This window comes from Pristiophorus japonicus, unplaced genomic scaffold, assembly GCF_044704955.1.
Source record: "Pristiophorus japonicus isolate sPriJap1 unplaced genomic scaffold, sPriJap1.hap1 HAP1_SCAFFOLD_848, whole genome shotgun sequence".
Lineage (NCBI taxonomy): Eukaryota > Metazoa > Chordata > Chondrichthyes > Pristiophoridae > Pristiophorus > Pristiophorus japonicus.
In genome coordinates, this window is record NW_027254770.1 from 1 (window position 1) to 21,153 (window position 21,153).

Below are 21,153 nucleotides of genomic sequence, written 5' to 3' on the forward strand. Positions count from 1 at the left end.
GAGAGGACACACAGAGAGAGAGAGAGAGAGGGGGGACACAGAGAGAGAGAGAGAGAGAGGGGGGACAGAGAGAGAGAGAGAGAGGGAGGGGGGGGGGAGACAGAGAGAGAGAGAGAGAGGAGGGGGGGGGGGGAGAGAGAGAGAGAGATCCATTGGGAAAGGCGGCTGGAAATATGTGGAGCCGCGGGCCGAGATTGTGGTCCGCTGGGACTGAAGCCAACAAAGTTCTGCAAGAAGTTTAGACGCTGGCTGCAAAAAGTTGCGGAGCAGTTGAGTCTCTCTCTCTCTGGATCTCGATCTGTCTATGTCTCTGTCTCTCTCTCTGTCTCTCTGGATCTGTCTCTGTCTCTGTCTAGTCTCTGTCTGTCTCTCTCTCTCTCTCTGTCTGTCTGTATCTGTCTCCTTTTGCTCCAAAATGGTTGAATGGCACTTACTTGGGGGCTGAAGGCGGAGGTGTGTGTGACAGTGAACAGGAGGACGGAGAGCAGGCTCCAGACACTGCCCCACAAGCTAGCTTCAGCCATGGTCGCTGGGTCTTGCTGACGGATGTGTGGATCAGTTCTCTCTCTCCTTCTCCCTCTCACAACCTGCTGCTTCTCCCCCTTGTGCTCTGTACCAGTTCTCTCCCAACTCCTGGATCTCCGGGACAAGATCTCTCTCTCTCTCTCTCTCTCTCCTGGATTTGCTGTGACACAGAGGGAGGGTGTGTGTGTGTGGGGGGGGGGGGGGGGGAGCAGAGAGAGAGGCGTATCCAATTACGTTGAAATTGGGCGATTTCCCAGAGAATTTCCCTCCCACTTTCTTGGGATACCCATTTCTCAATCTCTTAAAAGGGCAATGTCGCCGTTTGCAGTTTGGGAAATGGTTGCTGCTTTGAGAAGTTTAGCAAATAGGAAATGTTGTCAAACAATAAAGAATTCACTGCTGGGGGCCTCAGCTGGAATATTGTCCAATCCTGAACAATGTGCATTTATGAAAGTTGAATTAAAACATCCCAAGGCGGTTGTCAAACAAAATGTGACACCAAGCACCCTCGGGAGATATTTTAAGGAGCGCCTTAAAAGGAGGAGAGCACGGGCTGGGGTGCCTCTCCGGGCCTAGACCCCTCCCTTCTCCTTTAAGGTGCTCCGTAAAACCGACCTCTGTGCCCAAGATTTTGGTCACCTGCCTGAATTTCTCCTTGTGCAGCTCAGTGTCAAATTGTTTGCCTTTCAATACTCCGGAGAAGCACCTTGCGACGTTTTACTACGTTAGGCGCTGTATAAATACAAGTTTTGTTGTTGTTGAGGCGGAGAGGTTTAGGGAGGGAGTTCCAGAGCTTGGGGCCCAGGCAACAGAAGGCACGGCCACCGATGGTGGAGCGATTATAATCAGGGATGGTCAGGAGGGCAGAGTTAGAGGGGCGCAGAGATCTCGGGGGGGGGGGGGGGGGGGCTAGAGGAGGTTCATCATCACAGGCAGTCCCTCGGAATCGAGGAAGACTTGCCTCCACTCTAACAGTGAGTTCTCAGGTGACTGAACAGTCCAATACAGGAACCACAGTCCCTGTCACAGGTGGGACAGACAGTGGTTGAGGGAAGGGGAGGGTGGGACTGGTTTGCCGCACGCTCCTTCCGCTGCCTGCGCTTGCTTTCTGCACGCTCTCGGCGACGAGACTCGAGGTGCTCAGCGCCCTCCCGGATGCACTTCCTCCACTTAGGGCGGGACTGGTCTTTGGGCCCAGGGACTCCCAGGTGTCGGTGGGGATGTTGCACTTTATCAGGGGAGGGCTTTGAGGGTGGTCCCTTGTAACGTTTCCTCTGCCCACCCTGGGGCTCGCTTGCCGTGAAGGAGTTCCGAGTAGAGCGCTTGCTTTGGGGAGTCTCGTGTCTGGGGGGCCATGCGGACAATGTGGCCCTGCCCAGCGGAGCTGGTCGAGTGTGGTCAGTGCTTCGATGCTGGGGATGTTGGGCCTGGTCGAGGACGCTAACGTTGGTGCGTCTGTCCTCCCGGGGGATTTGCAGGATCTTGCGGAGACAGCGTTGGTGGTATTTCTCCAGCGACTCGAGGTGTCTGCTGTACATGGTCCATGTCTCTGGGCCATACAGGAGGACGGGTATCACTACAGCCCTGTAGACCATGAGCTGGGGGTGAGGTACCTACTGTACATGGTCCATGTCTCTGGGCCATACAGGAGGGCGGGTATCACTACAGCCCTGTCGACAGTGAGCTGGGTGGTGGATTTGAGGGCCTGGTCTTCGAACACTCTCTTCCTCAGGCGACCGAAGGCTACACTGGCGCACTGGAGGCGGTGTTGGATCTCATCGGCGATGTCTGCCCTCGCTGACAGGAGGCTCCCGAGGTATGGGAAATGGTCCACACTGTCCAGGGCCATGGATTGTGATGAGTGGGGTGGGAGGGGGGCGGGGTAGGTTTAGTCGACAAGATGGAGGAGGTCACAGAGATAGGGAGGGGCGAGGCCCTGGAGGGATTTGAACCCACAGCCCTGGAGAGGGTGCAGAGGGAATTGACTGGAATAGTTGCAGGGATCAGGGACTTCAGTTTGGTGGAGAACCTTGGAGTGGCTCGGGTCGTTTGCCTTGGAACAGAGAAGGTTTGATCGAGGGAGATTCGGCAGAGTAGATGTGGGGGGAATGGTTTTCAGGGGCAGGAGGGTCGGTGAGCAGATACACAGAGTTAAGGTCATTGGTAAAAGGCACTGCACAGAGTCAATGGAAACTTTCAAAAGTGAATACTTGAAACATTCTGAAATGCAGGAACAAGCTCCTTCTGTGGTGTACGATTTTACAAAAATATACAAGTCAGTAAAGGAAAAATAAACTAATTTATACCGTCCTGTTTTACTCTCAGGATGTCCTGAAGCACTTCACAGCCAATGAAGCCCTTTATGGAGTGCAGTCATTGCTGTAATGTGGGAAACACAGCAGCCAATTTGTGCACAGCAAGATCCCACACACAGCAATGTGATAACGACCAGATAATCTGTTTACATTTTTTTTTTTTTTAATTAAAATGATGTTGGTTTGAGATATAAATATTGGCCCCAGGACACTGGGGAGAACTCCCCCCTCCCTTTCTTCCAATAGTAGGGGGCGCAGAGGGAGAGAGAGAGAGAGCGAGAGAGAGAGAGACAGACAGAGAGGGAGAGAGAGAGACAGACAGAGAGGGAGAGAGAGAGACAGACAGAGAGGGAGAGAGAGAGACAGACAGAGAGGGAGAGAGAGAGACAGACAGAGAGGGAGAGAGAGAGACAGACAGAGAGGGAGAGAGAGAGAGACACAGAGGGAGAGAGAGAGACACAGAGGGAGAGAGAGAGACACAGAGGGAGAGAGAGAGACACAGAGGGAGAGAGAGAGACACAGAGGGAGAGAGAGAGACACAGAGGGAGAGAGAGACACAGAGGGAGAGAGAGACACAGAGGGAGAGAGAGACACAGAGGGAGAGAGAGACACAGAGGGAGAGAGAGACACAGAGGGAGAGAGAGACACAGAGGGAGAGAGAGAGACAGAGGGAGAGAGAGAGACAGAGGGAGAGAGAGAGACAGAGGGAGAGAGAGAGAGACAGAGGGGGAGAGAGAGACAGAGGGGGAGAGAGAGACAGAGGGAGAGAGAGGGAGAGAGAGAGAGGGAGGGATCTCTTGCATCCACCCAAGAGGACAGACTCGGCCTCGGTTTTAATGTTATCCCGAAAGACTCCAGCACAAGGAGTTCCCTGTGCCAAGTCTGCCACCCAGTGGACACACACGAGGCTGCTGGGGAGAGGGGGGAGAGGGAGGAGAGGGGGGAGAGGGGGGAGAGGGGGGAGAGAACACAAAAGCGAGTGAGTGAACAGACAGAGAAGGTGTAAGTGAGGGTTGGACCACGGCCTGGCTGTGTGTGACCGCCCCTAAATGGCCAAATATCCTGGCCCCGGGCAGATCAGGTTGCCAGGCGAGGATTGAGCGTGTCGGGTGAGGTTGTCAGTGGAACTCGGATCAAAGCAAGTGAGGAAAGCCGAGGGCTGGGGGGAGGTTCGGAGTTAGCGGCAGATCAGAGGCAGTCGAGGGCAGTGAGTTACGTGCACCTCTCCCCCCGCGCGCGACACACGAGAACAAACCACTGATCGTCATCCGTGAGCCCTCGAGTCAGAAACAGGAAGTGTCTGTGTGTGTGTGTGGGCAGGATGAGGATGGGGCGAGAAATGATTCCTCACAGTCCTGGATATGACTAACATTACTCAGCAGGAATCTGCTCACACCACAAGCTCACAGTCCCAATGGCTAAATTTATCATTTACTGAACCGTAAAGCTCCCATCAAACACTCCCAGGGCAGATACAGGGGGTTAGATACAGAGTAAAGCTCCCTCTACACTGTCCCATCAAACACTCCCAGGGCAGGTACAGGGGGTTAGATACAGAGTAAAGCTCCCTCTACACTGTCCCATCAAACACTCCCAGGGCAGGTACAGCACGGGGTTAGATACAGAGTAAAGCTCCCTCTACATTGTCCCGTCAAACACTCCCAGGGCAGGTACAGGGGGTTAGATACAGAGTAAAGCTCCCTCTACACTGTCCCATCAAACACTCCCAGGGCAGGTACAGGGGGTTAGATACAGAGTAAAGCTCTCTCTACACTGTCCATCAAACACTCCCAGGGCAGGTACAGGGGGTTAGATACAGAGTAAAGCTCCCTCTACACTGTCCCATCAAACACTCCCAGGGCAGGTACATGGGGTTAGATACAGAGTAAAGCTCCCTCTGCACTGTCCCATCAAACACTCCCAGGGCAGGTACAGCACGGGGTTAGTTACAGAGTAAAGCTCCCTCTACACTGTCCCATCAAACACTCCCAGGGCAGGTACAGCATGGGGTTAGATACAGAGTAAAGCTCCCTCTACACTGTCCCATCAAACACTCCCAGGGCAGGTACATGGGGTTAGATACAGAGTAAAGCTCCCTCTGCACTGTCCCATCAAACACTCCCAGGGCAGGTACAGCACGGGGTTAGTTACAGAGTAAAGCTCCCTCTACACTGTCCCATCAAACACTCCCAGGGCAGGTACAGCATGGGGTTAGATACAGAGTAAAGCTCCCTCTACACTGTCCCATCAAACACTCCCAGGGCAGGTACATGGGGTTAGATACAGAGTAAAGCTCCCTCTACACTGTCCCATCAAACACTCCCAGGGCAGGTACAGGGGGTTAGATACAGAGTAAAGCTCCCTCTACACTGTCCCATCAAACACTCCCAGGGCAGGTACAGGGGGTTAGATACAGAGTAAAGCTCTCTCTACCGGTGTTGAACCTGGAATATTTGTTAGAATCTTTTTTCACAAATAGCCCGTTCTATTAGGTCTAATTTGAAACTTCCCAGGGCTGGTACAAAAAAAAAACTGCTCGTGGATTTTCCCGGGCGATGATCTTAGAGTCTGACACATTCGCAGTCTTCCTGTGGTTTGCTCAGGATTCGGGAAACGATCGGAGCCAAATCATTGTGGGCAGCTTGTCCCGAAAAAGAATGAGCAAGGAAGGGAGTTCAAGGCGGAACTGATGATCAAAGTGTCAGTGTGTGAGAGGGAGCTGGATTAACATCAGTAGAGATACAGTCAGTAACACAGGGTGCTGGGGGAGAGGGGTTACTGAGTGACAGTGTGAGGGAGCTGGATTAACATCAGTACAGATACAGTCAGTAACACAGTGCGCTGGGGGAGAGGGGTTACTGAGCGACAGTGTGAGGGAGCTGGATTAACATCAGTACAGATACAGTCAGTAACACAGGGCGCTGGGGGAGAGGGGTTACTGAGTGACAGTGTGAGGGAGCTGGATTAACATCAGTACAGATACAGTCAGTAACACAGGGCGCTGGGGGAGAGGGGTTACTGAGTGACAGTGTGAGGGAGCTGGATTAACATCAGTACAGATACAGTCAGTAACACAGGGCGCTGGGGGAGAGGGGTTACTGAGTGACAGTGTGAGGGAGCTGGATTAACATCAGTACAGATACAGTCAGTAACACAGGGTGCTGGGGGAGAGGGGTTACTGAGTGACAGTGTGAGGGAGCTGGATTAACATCAGTACAGATACAGTCAGTAACACAGGGTGCTGGGGGAGAGGGGTTACTGAGTGACAGTGTGAGGTGGCTGGATTAACATCAGTACAGATACAGTCAGTAACACAGGGTGCTGGGGGAGAGGGGTTACTGAGTGACAGTGTGAGGGAGCTGGATTATCATCAGTACAGATACAGTCAGTAACACAGGGTGCTGGGGGAGAGGGGTTACTGAGTGACAGTGTGAGGGAGCTGGATTAACATCAGTACAGATACAGTCAGTAACACAGGGCGCTGGGGGAGAGGGGTTACTGAGTGACAGTGTGAGGGAGCTGGATTAACATCAGTGCAGATACATTCAGTAACACAGGGCGCTGGGGGAGAGGGGTTACTGAGTGACAGTGTGAGGGAGCTGGATTAACATCAGTACAGATACAGTCAGTAACACAGGGCGCTGGGGGAGAGGGGTTACTGAGTGACAGTGTGAGGGAGCTGGATTAATATCAGTAGTACACAGTCAGTAACACAGGGTGCTGGGGGAAGAGGGGTTTCTGAGTGACAGTGTGAGGGAGCTGGATTAACATCAGTCGATGTGGGGCTGGAGAAGGTTACAGAGATAGGGAGGGGGCGAGGGCCATGGTGGGATTTGTTAACAAGGATGAAAATTTTGAAATCGAGGTGTTGCTTAACCGGGAGCCAATGTAGGTCAGTGAGCACAGGGGGTGATGGGTGAGTGGGACTGGGTGTGAGTTAGGACACGGGGTCAGTGAGCACAGGGGGTGATGGGTGAGTGGGACTGGGTGCGAGTTAGGACACGGGGTCAGTGAGCAAGGACACGGGGTCAGTGAGCACAGGGGGTGATGGGTGAGTGGGACTGGGTGCGAGTTAGGACACGGGGTCAGTGAGCAAGGACACGGGGTCAGTGAGCACAGGGGGTGATGGGTGAGTGGGACTGGGTGTGAGTTAGGACACGGGACAAAGGGCACAGGGGGTGATGGGTGAGCGGGACTGGGTGTGAGTTAGGACACGGGGTCAGTGAGCACAGGGGGTGATGGGTGAGTGGGACTGGGTGTGAGTTAGGACACGGGGCAGTGAGCAAGGACACGGGGTCAGTGAGCACAGGGGGTGATGGGTGAGTGGGACTGGGTGTGAGTTAGGACACGGGTCAGTGAGTACAGGGGGTGATGGGTGAGTGGGACTGGGTGCAAGTTAGGACACGGGGCAGTGAGCACAGGGGGTGATGGGTGAGTGGGACTGGGTGCGAGTTAGGACACGGGGCAGCGAGCACAGTGGGTGATGGGTGAGCGAGACTCAGGGCAGTTAGGACACGGGGGCAGCCGAGTTTTGGATCACCTCTAGTTTACGTCGGGTAGAATGTGGGAGGCCGGCCAGGAGTGAGTTGGAATAGTCAAGTCTGGAGGTAACAAAGGCAGGGATGAGGGTTTCAGCAGTGGAAGAGCTGAGGCAGGGGGCGGAGACGGGCGATGTTACGGAGGGGGAAATGGGCGGTCTGAGTTATGCTGTGGGTATGTGGTTGGAAACTGATCTCAGGGTCAGATCTAACAGCGAGGTTGTGAACAGTCTGGTTCAGCCTCAGACAGGAGTTGGGGAGAGGTATGGAGTTCAGTGGCCAGGGAATGGAGATTGTGGCGGGACTGAAAACAATGGGACAGGTCTTCCCAAATATTCAATGGGAGAAAATTGCTGCTGATCGAGAGCTGGATGTGGGACAAGCAGTCCGACAATTTCGAGACCGAGGAGGGTCGGGAGAAGTGGGGGTGAGGTAGAGCTGGGTGTCTCAGTGTACATGTGGAAACTGACTATGTGTTTCCGGATGATGTCACCGAGGGACAACATGTAGATGGGGAATAGGAGGGGCCAAGGATAGATCCTGGGGGAACACCAGAGGTAACGGTGTGGGGCGGGAAGAGAAGCCATTACAGGTGCGGCACTCCCTCAGTACTGCCCCTCCGACAGTGCGGTGCTCCCTCAGTACTGCCCCTCCGACAGTGCGGCGCTCCCTCAGTACTGCCCCTCCGACAGTGCGGTGCTCCCTCAGTACTGCCCCTCCGACAGTGCGGCGCTCCCTCAGTACTGCCCCTCCGACAGTACGGCACTCCCTCAGTACTGCCCCTCCGACAGTGCGGCGCTCCCTCAGTACTGCCCCTCCGACAGTACGGCACTCCCTCAGTACTGCCCCTCCGACAGTACGGCACTCCCTCAGTACTGCCCCTCCGACAGTGCGACACTTCCTCAGTACTGCCCCTCCGACAGTACGGCACTCCCTCAGTACTGCCCCTCCGACAGTGCGGCACTCTCTCAGTACTGCCTCTCCGACAGTGCGGCGCTCCCTCAGTACTGCCCCTCCGACAGTGCGGCACTCCCTCAGTACTGCCTCTCCGACAGTGCGGCGCTCCCTCAGTACTGCCCCTCCGACAGTGCGGCGCTCCCTCAGTACTGCCCCTCCGACAGTGCGGAGCTCCCTCAGTACTGCCCCTCCGACAGTGTGGCACTCCCTCAGTACTGCCCCTCCGACAGTGCGGCGCTCCCTCAGTACTGCCCCTCCGACAGTGCGGCGCTCCCTCAGTCCTGCGCTCCCTCAGTACTGCCCCTCCGACAGTGCGGTGCTCCCTCAGTACTGCCCCTCCGACAGTACGGCGCTCCCTCAGTACTGCCCCTCCGACAGTGCGGCGCTCCCTCAGTACTGCCCCTCCGACAGTGCGGCACTCCCTCAGTACTGCCCCTCCGACAGTGCGGCGCTCCCTCAGTACTGCCCCTCCGACAGTGCGGCACTCCCTCAGTACTGCACTGTGGAGTGTTGGCCTGGATTATGGGTCTGGAGTGGGATTCGAACCCACAACCTGGTCGCCCAGACGCTCTGAACGGTCTGAGACGATCCACAGAGCACAACCAATCGCATCAATCGCCGACAGAATATTTATTGATTAGTCATTTAATTAAAAGCAGACCAGTGATGTGACAGCCGGGACCCAGCACTCCTGTCGTCGATCCGGCAGGAGGTGAGTTATTGCACACACCAACAATCGACCGCTGTCGTCATCAGCCAGGCATGACCCAGTGCTGCAGGGGCTTCCAGCATTTCTTACGCTTCAGTTATCTCCAGCTCCCGATTCCAGATCGGAGTGTTCCTCAACTGCAAGTGAACAGAAATAGCCGTCAAAGTGCAGCAAGCTGGTCCCAGAGAGCAGCCAAAGCTCACACATCCCGTTAGCCGCAAATACCCGGGGAGCGAACGCCCGGGGAGCGAACGCCCCACGAGTTGCTCCCCCCCTCCTCCGGAGATGCCAGGAATTAAAGATTCATCTCCAGAATACTGCGGCGGGGACCCATGGACACCAAGGGTGTCATGTATTCAACCAGCATTGTAACCCATGTATAAACTGACCGAAGTTGTACACCGTGAGAACAATGACCACTAGGTGGGAGACACTCCGAACCTGGACCTTCAGGTATAAAAGGGGAAGCTCCACCCACCTTCATCACTTGAGTGCTAAGGAATAAAGGACAGGTCACAGACTGACCTTCTCTCAAGCATGGGCCTCGTGTGCATTTATACTATATAGTAAGGACCTATCAATGGCGACGAGAAACTGGGATTTAAACCACGCGAGCTTGGCCACTAGCAGAACAGACGAGAGGTACTGTGTTAAGGAATGGTTGGGACAGAGATTCAACATTGTTAAAGCAGCACACAGTTCTCCAGGCAGACAAGGGCAGTCGGGCATGCCCCGACATGTAGTCGAACCCAGAGGGGGAGTTCGACAGAGACAATGGCAAGCTGAACAGCGATTCACGCCATTGCAAGGGCCAATGCGGCCAGTAATGGGGCCATCAACACCTGTTAATGGTGCATTCAAGGACAGTCACAGGGGCAGTCAGGGACGATCGACTGGCAAGGGACCTTTTATTTCCAACAACAGCTCATGCTGGAGGCGTGGAGGCACACACTCAGCCGGAGTTTGCAGAGATGAGCAAAATACCTGCAGAAATTGCAGAAATGGACACTGGGGGAAATCGCTGGAAGCTGAAGTTCAGCGAGTTCGTGTGGAGCATGTATACAGTTCATACACCAGGATGACACCGATAATAATAAAAGTTCTCCTCAATGGCATCCCAGTATCGATGGAGCTAGACACGGGGGCCAGCCAGTCCCTGATGGGTATCAAACAGTTCGAAAAGTTGTGGGCATCCAAGGCCAGGAGGCCAAAACTATCGCCGATTGATGCACAGCTACGGACTTACACAAAGCAGATCATTCCGGTGCTAGGCAGCGCCACTGTAGTCATGACCCACAAAGATTCGGAGAACAGGTTGCCACTCTGGATTGTCCCAGGGGACGGTCCCACACGACTGGGGAGGAGTTGGCTTGCTGTCATGAACTGGAAATGGGGCGATGTCAATGCAATTTCCTCTGTGGAGCGAGTATCATGCTCACAGATCCTGGACAAATTTGACTCATTATTTCAACCTGGCATCGGCACTTTCATGGGGATGGGGGCCAAGGTAGTGACTCACATAAACCCGGACGCCAGGCCAGTACACCACAAGGCCAGAGCGGTGCCGTACGTGATGCGGGAAAAGATAGAAGGCGAATTGGACCGCCTGCTGAGGGAAGGCATCATCTCGCCAGTCGAATTCAGTGACTGGGCGAGCCCGATTGTGCCGGTGCTCAAGGCGGATGGGTTGGTCAGGATCTGTGGCGATTACAAGGCCACCATCAATCGGGTGTCACTCCAAGACCAGTACCCGCTACCGAGAGCGGAGGACCTCTTTGCGACACTATCCGGTGGCAAACTTTTTTCAAAATTGGACCTGACCTCAGCTTACATGACCCAGGAGCTGGTGAGTGAGTCAAAGAAGCTGACCACCATCACGACACACAAGGGGTTGTTTGAGTACAACAGATGTCCGTTCGGGATGCAATCGGCTGCCGCGATCTTCCAATGAAATATGGAAAGCCTCCTCAAGTCGATTCCAAGGATGGTGGTTTTTCAGGACGACATCCTCATCACGGGTTACGATACTGAAGAACACCTCCACAACCTGGAGGAGGTGCTACGCAGACTGGACCGGGTAGGTCTGCGACTGAAAAAGGCGAAGTGCGTCTTCCCAGCTCCAGAGGTAGAATTCCTGGGGATGAGGGTAGCAGCAGACGGGATCAGCCCTACTGCGTCCAAAACGGAAGCGATCCAGAGAGCACCCAGACCCCGTAACACGACGGAGCTGCGTTCGTTCCTGGGGCTCCTGAACTATTTTGGTAACTTTCTTCCCAAATTGAGCACGCTGTTAGAGCCGCTACACATGCTCCTACGCAAAGGTCGCGAATGGGTCTGAGGGGACAGCCAGGAAAGGGCTTTTAATAGAGCACGCAATTTGTTATGTTCCAACAATCTGTTAACGCTATACGACCCATGTAAGAAACTTGTGTTAACGTGCGATGCGTCGTCCTATGGTGTCGGGTGTGTGTTGCAGCATGTCAATGTCAAGGGTCAGTTACAGCCGGTAGCTTATGCCTCCAGAAGTCTGTCCCAGGCAGAAAGGGGCTACGGGATGGTAGAAAAGGAGGCGCTCGCATGTGTATATGCGGTAAAGAAAATGCACCAGTACCTGTTTGGCAGGAAATTTGAGCTGGAGACAGATCACAAACCCCTAACGTCCCTTTTGGCTGACAACAAGGCCATAAATGCAAACGCATCGGCCTGCATACAGAGGTGGGCACTCACGTTAGCTGCCTATGACTACACAATTCGGCACAGACCGGGCACCGAAAACTGCGCCGATGCACTCAGCAGGCTCCCACTAGCCACCACTGAGGGGGCTACCGAGCATGGTGCTGAGATGGTCATGGCTGTTGAAGCTTTCGGAAGCGAAGGCTCACCCGTGACAGCCCGTCAGATTAAAGTCTGGACAAATAGAGACCACTATTGTCTCTAGTCAAGAAATGTGTCCTGAATGGGGACTGGGCAGCCACGTACAGGGCATGCCCTGAGAAATTTAAACCATTTCACAGGCGCAGGGATGAACTCTCGATTCAGGCCGATTGCCTACTGTGGAGAAACCGAGTAGTCATGCCCCAGATGGGCAGAGAGGTGTTCATCAGAGAACTCCACAATGGGCACCTGGGCATTGTCACGATGAAGGCAATTGCCAGGTCACACGTTTGGTGGCCAGGGATAGACGCAGATCTGGAACTTTGTGTTCGCAGGTGCAACACGTGTGCCCAGCTGGGCAATGCGCCCAGGGAAGCCCCCCTTAGCCCCTGGCCATGGCCCGCCAAGCCTTGGTCACGCATCCATGTGGACTACGCAGGTCCTTTCATGGGGAAAATGTTTTTGGTTGTAGTAGACGCCTACTCCAAATGGATCGAGTGTGACATTTTAAATTCAAGCACATCCTCTGCCACGGTAGAAAGTCTACGGGCAATGTTCGCCGCCCACGGTCTACCGGACATCTTGGTCAGCGACAATGGCCCGTGCTTCACAAGCACTGAGTTCCAGGACTTCATGGCAGGCAATGGAATTAACCATGTTAGAACGGCACCGTTCAAGCCGGCCTCAAACGGCCAGGCAGAACGAGCAGTGCAGATAATCAAACAGGGGATGCTCAGAATCCAAGGGGGTTCCCTACAAAGCCGCTTATCACGCCTCCTGTTGGCCTATAGATCCCGACCACATTCACTCACAGGGGTTCCACCCGCAGAGCTGCTAATGAAAAGGATGCTCAAAACCAGGTTATCCCTTATACACCCCACCATGAAAGAAATTGTCGCGAGCAGGCGCCAGTCACAATATCACTACCATGACAGGAATGCGAGGGCGCGATGTATTGATGTCAATGACCCTGTTTTTGTCCTCAACTACGCTGCAGGGCCCAAATGGCTCACAGGCACTGTGGTTGCCAAAGAGGGAAATAGGATTCTGGTAGTTAAACTTACCAATGGACAAATCTGCCGCAAACATGTGGATCAAACAAAAAGGAGGTTCAGCAACCCCATAGAAGAAGCAGAGGAAGAACACGATATAGAGTTCACTCCACCACAGGTGACCGAACACAGGAACCAAAGGGAGGAGAGCCCAGTCACTGTGGGCAGTCCGGACAGGCCTGAGGCACTGCAAACAGCAGACACTCAGGCCAGCGCCCAACAACCGGAGCCCCAACTCAGGCGTTCTACAAGGGAGCGTAAACCACCAGAGAGACTCAACCTGTGATCCCAATAAGACTTTGGGGGGGGGGGGGGGGGGAGGTGATGTCATGTATTCAACCAGCATTGTAACCCATGTATAAACTGACCGAAGTTGTACACCGTGAGAACACTGACCACTAGGTGGGAGACACTCCTAACCTGGACCTTCAGGTATAAAAGGGGAAGCTCCACCCACCTTCATCACTCGAGTGCTAAGGAATAAAGGACAGGTCACAGACTGACCTTCTCTCAAGCATGGGCCCCGTGTGTATAGTAAGGACGTATCGGAGGGATTGACCAATTACCTTTCCCAGTTCTGGAACTTCCCAACAGACTCTCCCCACCCAGCACTGGTCCAGCTGGAAGGGAAAGACACAACAGCGGGAGATACTTACGGTACAGATACAGCCCGCTGATATAAACTGGTCCAGAGCCAGCCTGAAGGGTGAATGTGACTGGGAGAGTGCAGTCTATCCCATCAATGCTCACCTGCAACAGAGGGACACAGCATCGGAACACCAGCACACACCGTCCCCGAACCCTGGGAAAGACCACATTCTTCACCAACCCTCCAATTCATCGCCCAATCCCAGCCATCTTGTCTCTCCCCCAAACCACGGGGTTAGATACAGAGTAAAGCTCCCTCTACACTGTCCCATCAAACACTCCCAGGGCAGGTACAGCATGGGGTTAGATACAGGGTAAAGCTCCCTCTACACTGTAATTCTGACCAGAATAGCTCCCAAAAATCAATATTCAATCTGTCTCTCATCTACAGTCCAATTTCATATGAAATTATAACTTGGTGCCTATTTTCCAAATTTTGCTGCATCATATTCCTTGCACATGACAGGCAGAGAGAGGGGGAAGAGACCCTTTATGACCCTCTGTCTGGACTGGATTGACCCCAGGACGCAGAGGGTCAAATGTTAGGGCTTGGGTGTGACCATACCCAAAGTATTGTGCACAGTGTCGGTCTCCTTACCCAAGGAGGGAGATACTGGTCATTGAGTACAGCGAAGGTTCACCAGACTGATTCCTGGGGTAGGGCGATTGTCCTATGAGGAGAGATTGAGTAAAATGGGCCGATATTGTCTTTAGTTTCAAGAAATGAGAGACGATCTTATTAAAACATATAAAATTCTGGGAAGTTTGACAGGGTAGGTGCAGGGAGGATGTTTCCCCGGGCTGGGGAGTCTGGAACACGGGATCACACAGTCTCAGAATAAGGGGCCCCCCATTTAAAACTGAGATGAGGAGGAATTTCTTCTCTCAGAGGGTTGTAAATCTGTGGAATTCTCTGCCCCAGAGAGCTGTGGAGGCTGGGTCATTGAATATATTTAAGGTGGAGATTGACAGATTTTTGAGCGATAAGGGAGTGAAGGGTTATGGGGAGCGGGCGGGGAAGTGGAGCTGAGTCCATGATCGGATCAGCCATGGTCATATTAAATGGCGGAGCAGGCTCGAGGGGCCGAATGGCCAACTCCTGCTCCTATTTCTGATGTTTGTGTCTGATCCAATCCCTTATCAGAGGGAGTAACCCTTTATCTCCCCACCCCCCACCACACCGGTCTGGGGCGGCCGGATTTGACCCCAGAACCCAGAGGGGGAAAGGTCACACAAGGCATTCCATCGGTGTGAAGTCTCGAGAGATCTTGCGATGGGCAACGCAGGAGGGGCAGAATCACGGACACTCGCTGACCATGGGTAAGGCCAGAGGGCCCAGTCTCTGGGACAGACACTGACCCTGGGTGAGGCCAGGGATCTCTGGGACAGACACTGACCATGGGTAAGGCCAGGGATCTCTGGGACAGACACTGACCCTGGGTGAGGCCGGAGGGCCCAGTCTCTGGGACAGACACTGACCCTGGGTGAGGCCAGAGATCTCTGGGACAGACACTGACCATGGGTAAGGCCAGAGATCTCTGGGACAGACACTGACCATGGGCGAGGCCGGGGACCTCTGGGACAGACACTGACCATGGGTGAGGCCAGGGATCTCTGGGACAGACACTGACCATGGGTAAGGCCAGGGATCTCTGGGACAGATACTGACCATGGGCGAGGCCAGGGATCTCTGGGACAGACACTGACCATGGGCGAGGCCAGGGATCTCTGGGACAGACACTGACCCTGGGCAAGGCCAAGGATCTCTGGGACAGACACTGACCCTGGGCAAGGCCGGGGACCTCTGGGACAGACACTGACCATGGGCGAGGCCAGGGATCTCTGGGACAGACACTGACCCTGGGTAAGGCCAGGGACCTCTGGGACAGACACTGACCATGGGTAAGGCCAGGGATCTCTGGGACAGACATTGACCCTGGGTGAGGCCAGAGATCTCTGGGACAGACACTGACCATGGGTAAGGCCAGGGATCTCTGGGACAGACACTGACCATGGGCGAGGCCGGGGACCTCTGGGACAGACACTGACCATGGGCGAGGCCAGGGATCTCTGGGACAGACACTGACCCTGGGTAAGGCCAGGGATCTCTGGGACAGATACTGACCATGGGCGAGGCCAGGGATCTCTGGGACAGACACTGACCCCGGGTAAGGCCAGGGATCTCTGGGACAGACACTGACCATGGGTAAGGCCGGGGATCTCTGGGACAGATACTGACCATGGGTGAGGCCAGGGATCTCTGGGACAGACACTGACCCCAGGTAAGGCTGGGGATCTCTGGGACAGACACTGACCATGGGTAAGGCCAGGGATCTCTGGGACAGATACTGACCATGGACGAGGCCAGGGATCTCTGGGACAGACAGTGACCATGGGTAAGGCCAGGGATCTCTGGGACAGATACTGACCATGGGTAAGGCCAGGGATCTCTGGGACAGACACTGACCCCGGGTAAGGCCGGGGATCTCTGGGACAGACACTGAGCATGGGTAAGGCCAGGGATCTCTGGGACAGACACTGACCCTGGGTAAGGCCAGGGATCTCTGGGACAGACACTGACCCCGGGTAAGGCCAGGGATCTCTGGGACAGACACTGACCCCGGGTAAGGCCGGGGTTCTCTGGCACAGACACTGACCATGTGTAAGGCCGGAGATCTCTGGGACAGACACTGACCCCGGGTAAGGCCAGGGATCTCGGACAGACACTGACCATGTGTAAGGCCAGGGATCTCTGGGACGGACACTGACCATGGGTAAGGCCGGAGGGCCCAGTCTCTGGGACAGACACTGACCATGGGTAAGACAGAGCGCTGTAGTGATGCAATCGGGATCGGCCTGTCCCCGCTGGAGTTTTTGGAATGGAGAGTCACGATGTTCAACTCCTCCTTGGAATCCACTCCCAGACACACCTAGGGGGAAGGAGAGAACAAGTTCACCCATCGTCTGCACACTCCGTGACTCTCGCTGCCCGAGAGTCCGAGTCGAAAATCTAACAAATAACAACCCAAGAAATAGGAGCAGGAGCCGGCCATTCGGCCCCTCGAGCCTGCTCCGCCATTTAATACGATCATGGCTGATCTGATCATAGACTCAGCTCCACTTCCCCGCCCGCTCCCCATAACCCTTCACTCCCTTATCGCTCAAAAATCTGTCTATCTCCACCTTAAATATATTCAATGACCCAGCCTCCACAGAGAGTCGGGATAAATGGGTCCTTTTCGGGTTGGAAATCGGTGGTTAGTGGTGTGCCACAGGGATCAGTGCTGGGACCACAACTGTTTACAATATACATAGATGACTAGAAGAGGGGACAGAGTGTAGTGTAACAAAATTTGCAGATGACACAAAGATTAGTGGGAAAGCGGGTTGTGTAGAGGACACAGAGAGGCTGCAAAGAGATTTGGATAGGTTAAGCGAATGGGCTAAGGTTTGGTAGATGGAATACAATGTCGGAAAGTGTGAGGTCATCCACCTTGGGAAAAAAAAACAGTAAAAGGGAATATTATTTGAATGGGGAGAAATTACAACATGCTGAGGTGCAGAGGGACCTGGGGGTCCTTGTGCATGAAACTCTTTTTGGAGTTTATCTGAAAACATAAAACATTAATCCGTGCCACCTCCCAAAAAGTTAGTTTGCAGGTGCAGCAGGTAATCAGGAAGGCGAATGGAATGTTGGCCTTCATTGCGAGAGGGATGGAGTACAAAAGCAGGGAGGTCCTGCTGCAACTGTACAGGGTATTGGTGAGGCCGCACCTGGAGTACTGCATGCAGTTTTGGTCACCTTACTTAAGGAAGGATATACTAGCTTTGGAGGGGGTACAGAGACGATTCACTCGGCTGATTCCGGAGATGAGGGGGTTACCTTATGATGATAGATTGAGTAGACTGGGTTTTTACTCGTTGGAATTCAGAAGGATGAGGGGTGATCTTATAGAAACATTTAAAATAATGAAAGGGATAGACAAGATAGAGGCAGAGAGGTTGTTTCCACTGGTCGGGGAGACTAGAACTAGGGGGCACAGCCTCAAAATACGTGGGAGCCCATTTAAAACCGAGTTGAGAAGGAATTTCTTCTCCCAGAGGGTTGTGAATCTGTGGAATTCTCTGCCCAAGGAAGCAGTTGAGGCTAGCTCATTGAATGTATTCAAGTCACAGATCGATAGATTTTTAACCAATAAGGGAATTAAGGGTTATGGGGAGCGGGCGGGTAAGTGGAGCTGAGTCCACGGCCAGATCAGCCATGATCTTGTTGAATGGCGGAGCAGTCTCGAGAGGCGAGATGGCCTGTTCCATGTTCTTATGTTCTGTTCTTACAGCTCTCTGGGGCAGAGAATTCCACAGATTTACAACCCTTTGAGAGAAGAAATTCCTCCTCATCTCAGTTTTAAATGGATGGCCCCTTATTCTGAGACCATGCCCCCTAGTTCTAGTCTCCCCCACCTGTGGGAACATCCTCTCTGCATCCACCTTGTCGAGCCCCCTCATAATCTTATATGTTTCGATAAGATCACCTCTCATTCTTCTGAACTCCAATGACTAGAGGCCCAACCTCCTCAACCTTTCCTCATAAAACTCCCCTTCACCCCAGGTCGAGGCAGTTCGAACACACGGGAGGAGGGGCCATTCAGCCCATCGTGTCCATGCTAACTCTTTGCTATTGCAATCCCAAACTAATCCCACTGCCCCGCTCTCTCCCCATAGCCCTGTATCAATCCCAAACTAATCCCACTGCCCCGCTGTCTCCCCATAGCCCTGTATCAATCCCCAAACTAATCCCACTGCCCCGCTCTCTCCCCATAGCCCTGTATCAATCCCAAACTAATCCCACTGCCCCACTCTCTCCCCATAGCCCTGTATCAATCCCCAAACTAATCCCACTGCCCCGCTCTCTCCCCATAGCCCTGTATCAATCCCCAAACTAATCCCACTGCCCCGCTCTCTCCCCATAGCCCTGTATCAATCCCCAAACTAATCCCACTGCCCCGCTCTCTCCCCATAGTCCTGTATCAATCCCCAAACTAATCCCACTGCCCCACTCTCTCCCCATAGCCCTGTATCAATCCCCAAACTAATCCCACTGCCCCACTCTCTCCCCATAGCCCTGTATCAATCCCCAAACTAATCCCACTGCCCCACTCTCTCCCCATAGCCCTGTATCAATCCCAAACTAATCCCACTGCCCCGCCCGAGTGGATGACCTGAGTCTTCTCTGTCCGAGGCTGGATTTGACCCCAGCTGTCAGGTCAATGTCTGACCCCATCAGAGAGGAACTCCTTGGTCTCTCTCTGCTGGAGACTGGATTCGACACTCGGCCCCAGAGGTTCAAAGGTCACAGTCTGACCCCCATTCACCATCAAACGACCTTCAGCCGACACACCCCCGGGTCGATCAGTCCCGGAGTTAGCACGTGGGATCGTTACCGTGCCAATCACCAGCTGGTGCTCCAACAGGTCATCTTCGATCTCGAGCGTGACGGTCTTCTGCTTAGTGTTCAGCTCACAGCCTGAGGGGGAGAAAGGGCAAAGGTCACAAGAAATAGGAGCAGGAGTTGGCCATTCGGCCACTCGAGCCTGCTCCACCATTCAATACCATCATGGCTGATCCGATCATGGACTCAGCTGCACTTCCCCGCCCGCTCCCCATAACCCTTCACTCCCTTATCGCTCAAAAATCTGTCTATCTCCACCTTAAATATATTCAATGACCCAGCCTCCACAGCTCTCTGGGGCAGAGAATTCCACAGATTTACAACCCTCTGAGAGAAGAAATTCCTCCTCATCTCAGTTTTAAATGGGCATTCATAATAAGGTGGATGAATTAACTGCGCAGATAGCTGTTAATGGAAATGATGTAATTGGGATCACGGAGACATGACTCCAGGGTGACCAAGGCTGGGAACTCAACATCCAGTGGTATTCAATATTCAGGAAGGATAGACAGAAAGGAAAAGGAGGTGGGGTAGCGTTGCTGGTTAAAGAGGAAATTAATGCAATAGTAAGGAAGGACATTAGCCTGGATGATGTGGAATCTGTATGGGTTGAGCTGCGGAATACCAAAGGGCAGAAAACGCTAGTGGGAGTTGTATACAGACCACCAAACAGTAGTAGTGAGGTTGGTGTCAGCATCAACAAGAAATAAGGGATGTGTGCAATAAAGATACAGCAGTTATCATGGGTGACTTTAATCTACATATTGATTGGGCTAACCAAACTGGTAGCAATACTGTGGAGGAGAATTTCCTGGAGTGTATTCAGGATGGTTTTCCAGACCAATATGTAGAGGAACCAACTAGAGAGCTGACCATCCTAGACTGGGTGATGTGTAATGAGAAAGGACTAATTAGCAATCTTGTTGTGCGAGGCCCCTTGGGGAAGAGTGACTATAATATGGTAGAATTATTCATTAAGATGGAAAGTGACACAGTTAATGCAGAGACAACGTCCCTGAACTTAAGGAAAGTAACTTCGATGGTTTGAGACGTGAATTGGCTGGAATAGACTGGCAAATGATACTTAAAGCGTTGATGGTGGATAGACAATGGCAAACATTGAAATATCACATGGATGGACCACAACAATTGTACATCGTTGTCTGGAGTAAAAATAAAACGGGGAAGGTGGCTCAACCATGGCTAACAAGGGAAATTAAGGAAAGTGTTAAATCCAAGGAAGAGGCATATAAATTGGCCAGAAAAAGCAGCAAACCTGAGGACTGGGAGAATTTTAGAATTCAGCACAGGAGGACAAAGGGTTTAATTAGGAGGGGAAATATAGAGTATGAGAGGAAACTTGCAGGGAACATAAAAACTGACTGCAAAAGCTTCTATAGATATGTGAAGAGAAAAAGATTAGTGAAGACAAATGTAGGTCCCTTGCAGTCAGATTCAGGTGAATTTATAATGGGGAACAAAGAAATGGCAGACAATTGAATAAATACTTTGGTTCTGTCTTCACGAAGGAAGACACAAATAACCTCCCGAAAATACTAGGGGACTGAGGGTCTAGCGAGAAGGGGGCACAGAGGGAAATCCTTTTTAGTCAGGAAATTGTGTTAGGGAAATTGAAGGGACTGAAGGCTGATAAATCCCCAGGGCATGACAAATCTTCTGTAGTTTTTTGAAGATGTAACTCGTAGAGTGGACAAGGGAAAACCAGTGGATGTGGTGTATTTGGACTTTCAAAAGGCTTTTGACAAGGTTCCACACAAGAGATTGGTGTGCAAATTTAAAGCACATGGTATTGGGGGTAATGTACTGATAGAGAACTGTTTGGCAGACAGGAAGCAAAGAATGGGAATAAACGGGTCCTTTTCAGAATGGCAGGCAGTGACTAGTGGAGTGCCGCAGGGCTCAGTGCTGGGACCCCAGCTATTTACAATATACATTAATGATTTAGACGAAGGAATTGAATGTAATATCTCCAAGTTTGCAGATGGCACTAAGCTGGGTGGCGGTGTGAGCTGTGAGGAGGATGCCAAGAGGCTGCAGGGTGACTTGGACAGGTTAGGTGAGTGGG